This window comes from Limulus polyphemus, unplaced genomic scaffold, assembly GCF_000517525.1.
Source record: "Limulus polyphemus unplaced genomic scaffold, Limulus_polyphemus-2.1.2 Scaffold2662, whole genome shotgun sequence".
Lineage (NCBI taxonomy): Eukaryota > Metazoa > Arthropoda > Merostomata > Xiphosura > Limulidae > Limulus > Limulus polyphemus.
Genome location: NW_013668272.1, coordinates 60,060 through 71,631, shown reverse-complemented (window position 1 = coordinate 71,631; position 11,572 = coordinate 60,060). Strand labels below are relative to the sequence as shown.

At 33.5% G+C, this 11,572-nt stretch overlaps 1 protein-coding gene across 1 annotated transcript in view; it reads left to right on the top strand.

The window, feature by feature from the left end:
* Positions 1 to 736: 736 nt before the first annotated feature.
* Positions 737 to 11,572, top strand: part of LOC106467563 (zinc finger protein rotund-like) — a 46,364-nt gene continuing 35,528 nt past the window's right edge. Inside the window, exon 1 of the mRNA XM_022395763.1 lies at positions 737 to 756. The gene's annotated coding sequence lies outside the window, so the exon portion shown is untranslated. The remainder of the gene's footprint in view (positions 757 to 11,572) is intronic.

Below are 11,572 nucleotides of genomic sequence, written 5' to 3'. Positions count from 1 at the left end.
AAAGTCAATATGTAGAAAGGCATGAAGAGACAACGATATAATGATGCGTTGTTATTGTGTCGGCATTTTTTCTTCGTCTGTAAAGAATCGTGGTGTTACAGTTTTATTTCTTTTTTTTTTTGCTTGTTTTATGAACTAAATTAATTCACATACACACATACAAATATATAAATACATGTTTTTCTGACGCCGCGTTTCTGTCTGAACGTCTCTAGTCAAGGCTGGTTTGTCCGGTTTGTACTATGTCCTATCCTGCCAGATGGCATTTCATGAACCAACCCTTACAGTCAGCATTGTCTACAGGTGTACAATGATTTATTTTTAATGAACTTCCATGTATGCTATATAAAAGTTTTTGCATGGACACGATGGGAGTATATTAAACAGAAACACATACACAGTAATATAATAATCAAGATGATTTATTTTAAGAATACGTGGTTAAACAAATGCCACTAAAATACTCGGCGTAGTGCAACATCCCTACAGCATCAAAACATTCTGTACCTGACCATTGTCAGGATTTTAAAGTTGCTTTACTATTATTATTCATGACGTTATGTCGGCACGGCCTCGCGTGTTATAGCCGTCCGGCGGGGAAGGTAGTCACGTGACCTGTCTGGCAGGATAGGGTTATTAGTTTCTTCCACAAATTTGAATAGAGGCAGGCAACTAGGTGTGTGGTAGTTGTTTACTTCAAACACACACACACACACTGACGCGCGGTAGACTCCATGACGGATTCGCCGACACAAAGTAAGTTTAAATATTGAATGAATGAAAACAAAAATTTTTCCTTCACTGCACTTAAATAGTTTTGCTTGCCTGTGAGTTATCATCATCAGTTTGATGAATGTAGAGGGCGCTCTCGGACTTCTGGACATTGGACAAACCGCCTTATTATGCACGATGAACACCTCTTCAACCCTTTGGGCCCTTACGGTCTATCTAGAATACAGACTACATCGCGCAGGTGATGCTTTGTGACCATGTTCATGAGTTTGATTGGCTTCAAATGAATGTTTCTGTACAACTAGGCCTACACATTGGTGGACATCAGAATCAATAAGCTTCAACAAATTGGAAACTAACACCTAACAGGGAATTTGAATGTTGCACGGTATTTAAATATTTATTTACTATCGATAAGTCTGTACTTCTGGTACTCTTATCAGCGATTATGGCCGCCGCTAATTGATCTGCACATACAGGCGATAAAAATGCATAGTTTTAGATTTCTATTTTCGATGTTAATTATTTCTCTATCTGTGAGCATTATCTTGCATGAAGAAGTTGATTTCTTTTACTGTAAATGTATTTAATTTTCTAGTGTTTATTCATTTGATTTTCATTCATGCACGTACACAAGTTTTTGTACGTATATTCGTTTGTCATTATAATGAAATTATCTATACTCTTTTAAAATTGTACCTATTCGTCAAAAATAGTTTAAATACTACAAAGGGAAGGGAATACATCAGTGAAGTTGCAGTTTCAAATCCAATTAGAATGTAGAAAAATTGAAAGGATTTCGAAAACAAAACTAAAATGAACATAAACGATTACTTCATTCTGAACTAAAACATTTCAGTTTGGTGTTCAGACGCAACACACGTTACAATATAATGTTTTGGTTTTATTTTTAAAATCAATACAGACATTTCTTAAATATATTATTTATCGTGAAGATCCGATTGATGATACAGCTTCATTTTGCTTTACTTCTTCTATATCCTATACCATTCGACATGTTAAGTTTCTAGCTCCAGAAATTAGATTGCAAGCTTTCAAGACTACGCGATTTGTGCGTAATGTTATTTTAATAGCATTCACTCTCAGACTGCTTGGAAAATGCATAATTACACAACTCAAATCTAAATTCAAATTATCTTCACGAGACCAAACAACTGTATACGTGATTTATATTTGGCATTTTTTTGTGACTCAATATTTTGGTAACCACCCTATATGAAGAATAAAAACCAAAGCTAATGTTCTATTTGCTCAAAAACAGGCTTGTAGTTGAATTTTTTTTATGTGTGTGTGTGCCCTAATATAAAAGTGGTTTTGGTCCCAATAAATTTAAGTATTCTTCCTATGGTACCACAGACATCTTACTTGATGTATTCAATTTTGTTGGTTTTTTGTTCATCAGAACTCAGTTTCATTTAATGTAGAATCTATCTCACGCATAAATACAAATGCATAGACAAAAGGCTTAGTTAACAACAGACATCACTTCAGAGAGAACGATTAATAAAAACTAGATATTCCAATCGTTTTTAAAGAAATCCATTCATTTATGACAAGATTTCGCTTATTAATTATTATTAGTGTAGTTGCTTCATTTATCTATTTGTTTCTTTGTGAAGCACTTTTGATTGGTTTGTTTCGAACATTCGAGCAAAGCTACAAAACGGCTATCTGCAGTCTCTAATTTTGAATTGACAGACTAGAAAGAAAACAGTTATTCAACCGCACCCACCGACAACTCTTGGGCTACTCTAATGGTATTGTGGGATTTGATTATCACTCTGATAATACGCTCACTGCTCCGAAATGCAGTGCGTGTTTTTACGGCAACGAAACAGAAACACAAACCATGGATCTTCAGATTCAGAGTCCGGCGCGCTAACTACTTGGCCACACTTGATTTAGTTCGATTTGAAAATCAAACACACACAATAAATGTTCTAATTTGTTACTTAAGCTAAGCTATAGGTTACTGAATATTTCGTGTCTTTTGTTTATATTTGGTATAGTTCGAGATATTTGTAAATATTGTTTCGAAGTTAATATTAGTTAATGCTAAGCTTCTTCTGTTGCTTGCTGTTAAGTATATATTATGCTGCACACTTTACATATTGTCCTGTTCTCATTTTCATAATTGCTTTTTCTTACTTAAAAAGCAGTATATTATTTAATACACTTATGTTGTTCTATTAAAACGTAATTTGTTAGTTTTGGACATTTTTTAGCTTATTAAAAATTTTAGGAAGACAAATATTTTCTATTTTATAATACATTTCAATCGTTAAAATCTCAAGATAAATAATGAGTAATCCTATTAGCGTGCTGCCAATAGAACAATTTAACTATTAGAATGCCCCCCCCCCCCAGTGGCACAGCGGTATGTGGTGGGCAGAGCACAGATAGTCCATTGTGTAGCTTTGTGCTTAACTTCAAACAAAAAAAAAACTCTTAGAAAAAATCATAAAGATACGGTATGTGAAAATCAACAATAAACTTTATAAATATGCAAGACGCACACAAATAGTGTACGTGAAAGTGTGTGAAATCAATGTTTGTTTAATTTTAACTCAGTAACGGTATTTCATTTGTTAGTCAGAATACATATATAAACATTTACGTGTGAAATGCCGCGTTTTTCTATACGACAGTGAAATAAACGTTGAAAGCCTGAACATAAGGTTTAAAAAAACTAATCGGATCACTTGTGTCATCGTTAAAAAGTCTTGGAGAGATTTTACTAATTAAATATATAAACGTCAACTAAAATTTCACCATGGAAGTGTGGCTACTCTACATTTAAATGAGGTTTTAGAAAAGTGTGTAAAATGAGCTGTCGGTGGAACACTGTTTTTCGAAATTGAAATGGACGCGACTGTCATCAAAATGTGAACACTGTTTTTGAGACTACTACCGCTTTCAAAAATTAAGACTAGATGGACAAGTGTTCTTTTCTATACGCGCTTGTTTTTATGTGTTAAAGTATATAAAAAAGGGTGATTACACGCAAAATGAAACATTTATTAAAACTAATTTGACAATATTCTGTGACTACATCCTGATTTAGAACTTTAACACACGTGCAATATGTGAATTATTCTATGTTAAGACTAGATTAATCCAACAAGAAGAAAAATACTGTATAATTTCAGAGCAGTTCTTGCACCAACTAAACTACTGGCTAACCAGCCACATATGGCGCTAATCTAGTTAACCAAGCCACATTTGGTGCTTCTCTAGCTAATCAGCTACATTTAGTGCTACTCTGGTTGACCAGCTACATTTAGTGCTACTCTGGTTGACCAGCTACATTTAGTGCTATTCTAGTTAACCAGCTACATTTAGTGCTACTCTGGTTGACCAGCTACATTTAGTGCTACTCTGGTTAACCAGATACATTTAGTGCTACTCTAGGTAATCAGAAACATTTAGTGCTATTCTAGTTAACCAGCAACACTTAGTACTGCTCTGGTTAACCAGTACATTTAGTGCTATTTTAGTTAACCAGCTACATTTAGTACTACTTTAGTTAACCAGCAACACTTAGTACTGCTCTGGTTAATCGGTCACATTTGGTGCTACTCTAAATTACTAGCTACATGTAATACTACTCTGGTTGACCAGCTACATTTAGTGCTACTCTGGTTGACCAGCTACATTGAGTGCTATTCTAGTTAACCAGCTACATTTAGTGCTACTCTGGTTGACCAGCTACATTTAGTGCTACTCTGGTTAACCAGATACATTTAGTTATACTCTGTTTGACCAGCTACATTTAGTGCTACTTTAGTTAACTTGCTACGTATAATACTACTCTAGTTATTCTAACTATCTATTGTTTGCTGAAACATAATACAAAAATAGAACATATATATTCTATCATATTCCGTCAGCCAGCTAGCAGGAGGTACAGATATCATGAAGACCTCTACGGAAGTAGGACGCCTAGAGCAACGGGAATACACCGCCTATATTATAAGCTTTCCAGTTCGCAGAGTGCAAACCAACCCGCCTGAATGGAAACAAAATAATTTTATTTACGTCCCAAGCTTGAACAACCACTAAAATTGCCAGTTGTGGGTATGGTAATAGACTCCACCTCCCGAAAAAAACTGCATGCAAGATTTACCACATATGAAATAACCATGAATAACTAGCTAGCCGGTAAAACATCGAGGCTGATGCGCAATGTTATACACATTAGGGTAAGAAACTGTAGCAGGTAACTCGGGAAACGTAGCTTATTATTCTGAACAGTTGATACATAAAAACGAATTTAACCTTCTGTTACACATTGTAATTTATAGGTAACAAATCTGTTTTTGTTGATTAATACACATACATCAGTTCTGTAGTTGAATGCTGTTATTTCCAGGTCTAAATAAAACCATGGAATTATTTTTGCTGGTTCCTCACTTGAACAATACTATTTATAAGTAATATATCCAGTCATAACTTACTGAAATATCTTTCACAAAAACAATTTTTGTGCAATATTGACCTAGTTGGGTGAGAAACCTTTCCATATTTCGTGTAATAGGGTTAAATACAGTTCATCAAACACTACCTTCGGTAGAGAACCTCATTCCTGTCTCATCATTATTGTAAGCGCCATATCACAGTATTCTTCAAATATGTATAAAGTGTTGGCACATAAACCTTTAAAAAACATCAACTCGGTCTTGCTGCGCTGTCCTAGTCGACTTTCCTTCCAGATTTAAGATTTTCTCAGCCATAATTCCCTCCCTACCTATGGTTAGAAGAAGCGAAGTTTAAGTCCTATTCCACATTCAGTATATAGCATTGTGATTTTTTAATTAAAAACATTAAAATATTCAAGTATACTACACAACAGTAATATACTGTAATATTTAGTATATGTTAAAGTTTAACACAGAATGTAAAAAAATAACAACACCTTAACTCGAAAATAAAAGTGAGTTTGACGAACTTTTGCATAATTTAACACAATAAGGTATTAACTGTGCTACTTCAACAAGAAAAGCATGTTCATGACGATCATTGGAAGGTAACCATTCGGTTCGCTGTTACATGCAGCATGATTTGTAGTAATACAAATACAGGGACACACTGGATATTAAAAACAAACAAAGAGAAATCTGGTTTGTTTGTACGGAAACGGGAGGCTTTGAATCTTATTTTCATTGCTTAAAGCAGGAATAGATGTATGAGAAACAGACAAAATAAAACTGAAACGGAGATGACTGGCATCCATAATTTCGAAAATGTGCATCTTTATCCTTTCAGGTATAAAATCATGCCAAGTATGTAATATAAACAGGCAAAAACGTAAACTTATGGAACTTATGGAAGTGGCTAGTTTTTCAGAAATATAGATAGAACATTGTCTGAAGATACTGACCAGATGGTTAGGGCACTCGACTCGGAATTTGAGGGTCGCGGGTTCGAATTTCCGTCCCACCAAACATGATCGCCCTTTCAGCCGTGGGGGCATTATAATGTGACGGTGAATCCCACTATTCGTTGGTAAAAGAGTAGCCCAAGAGTTGGCGGTGGGTGGTGATGACTAGCTACCTTCCCTCTAGTCTTAAACTGCTAAATTAGGGACGGCTAGCGCAGATAGTCCTCGTGTAGCTTTGCGCAAAATTCGAAACAAACGAAACTAAAGATACACCACAAATTCTTAACACAAACTCAAATCTATAGAGAAATGAATCTTTACAACGTTGTTCAATAACCAGTGGTCTAACTCGTGATATTAAAAATAAAACAGAGGGAGCTAAAAATACCTAAAACTAATACTAAATAATACTAAAAACACACACATACACATATATATTTGATGAAGAAAAACTATAGAAATAATTAAAGTTACTACTGCTACATGTCAAGTTATCACGTTGTGTTATAAACCCTTTCAAACAGGAGGTTGTTGTACAACATGCAACTAAATCAACAGGAAAAACATTTTATTTTTACGATTAATATGCCTATCTCCCCTGTTTATATTTTGACTTTCCAAAGCTTTTATGTAGATATATAATGAAAGATGGAACCCAGTAACCTTAATGAGGGTAGGTCTGTATCTTCCAAAACCGCTCGAGTTATGGAGGTTTCTTTAATTGAGATTTATTTACTTTTGTATCTAAGTGCTTTTTCTCAAGTATCACGAACCCATGTTCATTATGTTGTTTTTCATTTCTGTCACATTTGGAAAGAGAACAGCCTTTTTAAAATTACAATTCTTGTTACTTTTCTATATTATTCGATCGGTCTTTTAGAACTCTGTCTTAACAGGAGTCATAACTAAAAACAATAAGCCAGACAATGTTTTACACCTGTTTGGTAGAATTTGACCTCATTTAGAGACATTTATCGAATACTGAAAGTAACAGAACGATATATCACTTTTCATTTACTTAAACTAAAATACCGTAATTCGCAATTAAAACTTATAGGTCAGTTATAGGTGAATTTTTATACTGTAAAATAAATAAATAATTTGATCTTATAGCACTTGCAATACAACATACTTAATGGTAGTTACAAAAAAAAAGTAATGCCATTTTATTACAAGTTACAGTTTTTACAGTAAAGAAGATTTATTTTTAAAACAGGTACAACTTTTCGATCACTGGTACAATCATTCATAAGTATGTAAGTTTTTGTTGTTTTTTTTCATGAGCGAATCCTTAATCTAGAAGCTCGCTAAAAGCATACAATAAATATAGAAGCATGTTCTTATAGTTAACACATTCTTTGATACTGATAACAACGAATATAGTTTTAAAATATGTTAACCTTAAAACTCTCTTCAATAAAATAAAATGCTTGGCGTTAATTAAATTTACATCACATTAATTTAGCAAAAGTGAGAAAGTATTTCAAGATTCTATATTTGCTTATTTCAACATAAGTTAAAGGTGTCAAGGTATTAATTTAAAATGGGTGTCAAGTGATTCCAGATTATCCTAATTCAAGTGAGGCAATGCCATAAATAGATTATAACTTCATATTTCAATGTACCAATATAGTTAACACTTTAGGGATTCCAAAATTATAAAAGGGGTAGAGGGGCTGTAGTAGTTTATAGGTAAAGCTGAACCCATATATAGCGAAATAAATACTCAAAAATACTGTAAAAAGCAGATCACGAACGTGGGTTTTGGTTTGGTTGTTCTTAAGTGCAAAGCTAAGCAGTAGGCCCATCTGTGCTATACCCACCATGGGTATCGAAACTTGGTTTATAGCGTTATAAGCCTTCAGACTTACCGCTGAGCTACTGGGGGGCCATGGACTTGGACACAGCTCCACAATAAAACTAGAGGGGGACTCAGTAAGGCGCATACCTCTGCCTCGCAGCGTTGATCATATACGGCTCACAAAACTTGTGTCCGTATGTCCGAACCATTTTTAGCAAGACAACGAGGAATAATATTCTACGTACATCCACCAAGTTTAATCAAAATTCGATCATTTTTGACTAAATTATAGAGCAAAAATAGTGTGAAAAATCGGTCTCCATGTTGGCAGATATGGATTTGTTTGATGTTCATGATCTTGTCGTGACCTTGATCTTCCAAAACTAATCACTTCTAAGCTGGGACATAGTCCAAATGTATATACCAACTTTCGTCCAAATCCATTCAGCCGTTTTTGAGAAATCTTGCTGACAAAGAAACACACAGGGGTGGAAACATAACCTCTATCCACCTTCAGAGGCGGAGGTAATATACAAGTAAATTTACCTATACAGATAGTGAGAGTGAATTAAAATAAGCTTAACTCAACAGAAATTAAGTTATTATTTAACTTAGGAGATTTTGTTAAATAAGTAAACTCTCTTTAATCATGATGTCCGAAAAAACGTAGGTCCAAGAAGTCTTAATATAAAATGATAAAAACCTATAAATATTTCATATTTGTGTGACTCGTAGCTAAAACTTTAAAAGTCCATTGACGAGATGTTGTGACCAGTAGGTTGACATTGAGTGCGGATAACACAGATATAGGGAAGTGATAAACAGTGACCAATTCTATATAAAATTCTCATGTGTTCATGGATACGTACAATTAAGTGGTGTTTCGCTTTGTCAATGTAGGTAGCTTTATAGCTACTACACGTATACGAGTAAATGATCCATGAACAAAGTAGAATAATTATGTAATCTTTCGAATGGAAAAAAAAATGTTTGATATGATTGTTTAAAAACAATTCAATTACGTTTGGGTGTAGCACTTATGTAACAGTTTAGGGAGTTGATATCTAAGAATCAATCTCTGTTTTCTACGTAGGGAACGCAGAAATACACAGAGCATTTACTTACAGTAATCCACTTAGTATTGCTAAGAGGGCTAAGTTTTTTGTTCCAAAAATCAAAGTTATGATAGCGGGAAAAGGAAATGTGTTCACATTTTATTTTGTTGAGTAGAAAAAAATAAGATAAACAAATGCTACAGGCCCTAATAAGCAAGTAAATAATGAAGCTGGGTTTGTAGTTAGTTAGCAACAGAAAAGTTCTCAGAGCGCGTACATACGCCACTGACAGTTTTCTTGTGGTGTAGAAAATTTGTTTCGTTATAGAAGCCTCAAAAATAAATGTGAAACAAACTATCAAAATTTAAGATTTGATTGGCGCAATGAAGGTCAATTTTGAACTCACTCTTTTATTGTTTCTCCAAACAAAACACTTTTATTTCGATGTTCGGTATACTGGGGTAACAAAAGTTATCTACAGGTTACCTGAAGAATATCCCTACAATGTAATGTTTAGTGAGAAACCTACTGAACTGAATAATTAACCCAAAAATACAGCAACTTTTATAGTGGGCAAGTTCTGATTTTTATAATTAAAACGCTTAGACCATAATATCGGGTCATCATGATAAGTTTTCTTATATGCAATATATAATAGAAGTACCAAATCACAAATAATGATTCTTATTTTGATCGGAGGGATTTCACATAATGATAAATGTCCGACCATTTATCATTTGGTAATTCTGTTATGTACTGTATATATAAGTTATGATGACGAGTCGAGACTTCATCATCATCATCAGAACTTGCGTACTGTAAAAGATGCGGTTATTATATTTCTGAATTATGTCCTCACAGACCTTGCTGTCGATATCATAAGAGTTTATTGGATAGAAATACATTCATGCAAATCGGAGAATGAATAAATAGAATCCAAAACAGGTATTTAAATGACACAAGCTGTTATTTCTATATGCATTGTTTGAAGATTAAAAACTATACTGCCGTACGAAAGTAATTCATCAATTACAGAGCTAAAACTGTATTGAATTATTGTAGTATAGAGCAGTAGCATATTTTCAAAGCATTAGAGCCAGCCTGGTATACTAGAGGTCGATAGGAACAGAAAATTTTAAACTATAGAATTAGTGTCTGAAAAAATGTTTACGGAATCTGGGACGACTTATCACTGGTAGGAACATAATACATTTGTATTAACGTTTTGATAACTTTTCACCAATACAAAATTCATTTACAATAACACCTAAAGTTTCATTTTGATGGCTCATCACAAGAATAACATTTCAAAGATATATTATGTGAATTGGATATATTACACATTTTAAGTTTAAAACAATTATCACATTCCATATAAACTATAAAATTCACAAATGGATGAAAATTTACAGTTTAATCCAGCTGAAATATTTAAATGATGGAAAAGAATATGTCGTCCTTTGCTAATGGATCAAGCAGCCACCAAGCGGCTGGTATACAGTTAAAAAGCTACCAACATAAATATTGGTCATAATACACCAGAATACCTCTAGTGCTGCTTTTTTAAATGTATATGTTAAATGTATTTTCAATTTATATTTCATAAGAGGAGAAGTAGCAGGACAATATTCCTACACTATCTGATACTTAATAGCTTTTCCCCCATTTACATGTATAAAATTGGCTTCCGTTTACACCATTTATGAGAAACTGATGTTGTCCGTCGTCCATGACAAACATCTTGTTCAAACTTAACTATATATCAAAATTCGTTCAAATTTTGTACATGGGTCGTCAATCCCGAAGAATGTAATATCCAGTATTTAATTAGTGGTCGATATCACCATAGTAGCAGACCGTAAAATTGTATATACAAAAAGCTTGTTCTTTAACACGAGTTGACACCAGGATCGCCGAAATTTCTGAAATTTAATATAGCTCACATAATTTTTGTTGCCAAGAAATACTAAAATCAGGGTCGCTTAGTAATGCTATGAAGATGACATTGAAAAATCTGGTTAAAAGTTTGTCTTCAATAAATTTTATCGTGGCTGAGACATGTTTGAAATGTGAAAGTTATATATTAAAACCACATTTCACCGTAGTATAACACGAGATATACATATATCACTTGTAGTTGTATTTTAATATCACCATGAACATTTCTATCAGACTTAGCCCTATTAATTTCTATTTATTATTATGTGAAATCCTTCCGAACAAAAAGAAAAAATAAACATTTATCATTTGAGAATTCTATTACATAATGTATGTAAAAAAGTTATGTAAAAACACGTGAATCTGTAAAATTCAGCTATGATGTTGTTTGATAGTTTTGAAAAGAAAGACTTTTTATAAATACAGGACATTTGGAGCGATGGCGCGGAGTTACGAAGTTCTAAAAGCAATTACATTAATAAAAATAACGATTTTTGTTATGCCTAATTGGTCAAATAATTAAATTAATAGACAAAAATGATACTGTTAGGTTGTTAGTTTAAAATTCTGCGTCTATATATATTAGGAAAGCTAAAAAAAAGGGGCACATGATACTTTGGAAGAAATCAAAACTTGTCCAACCCA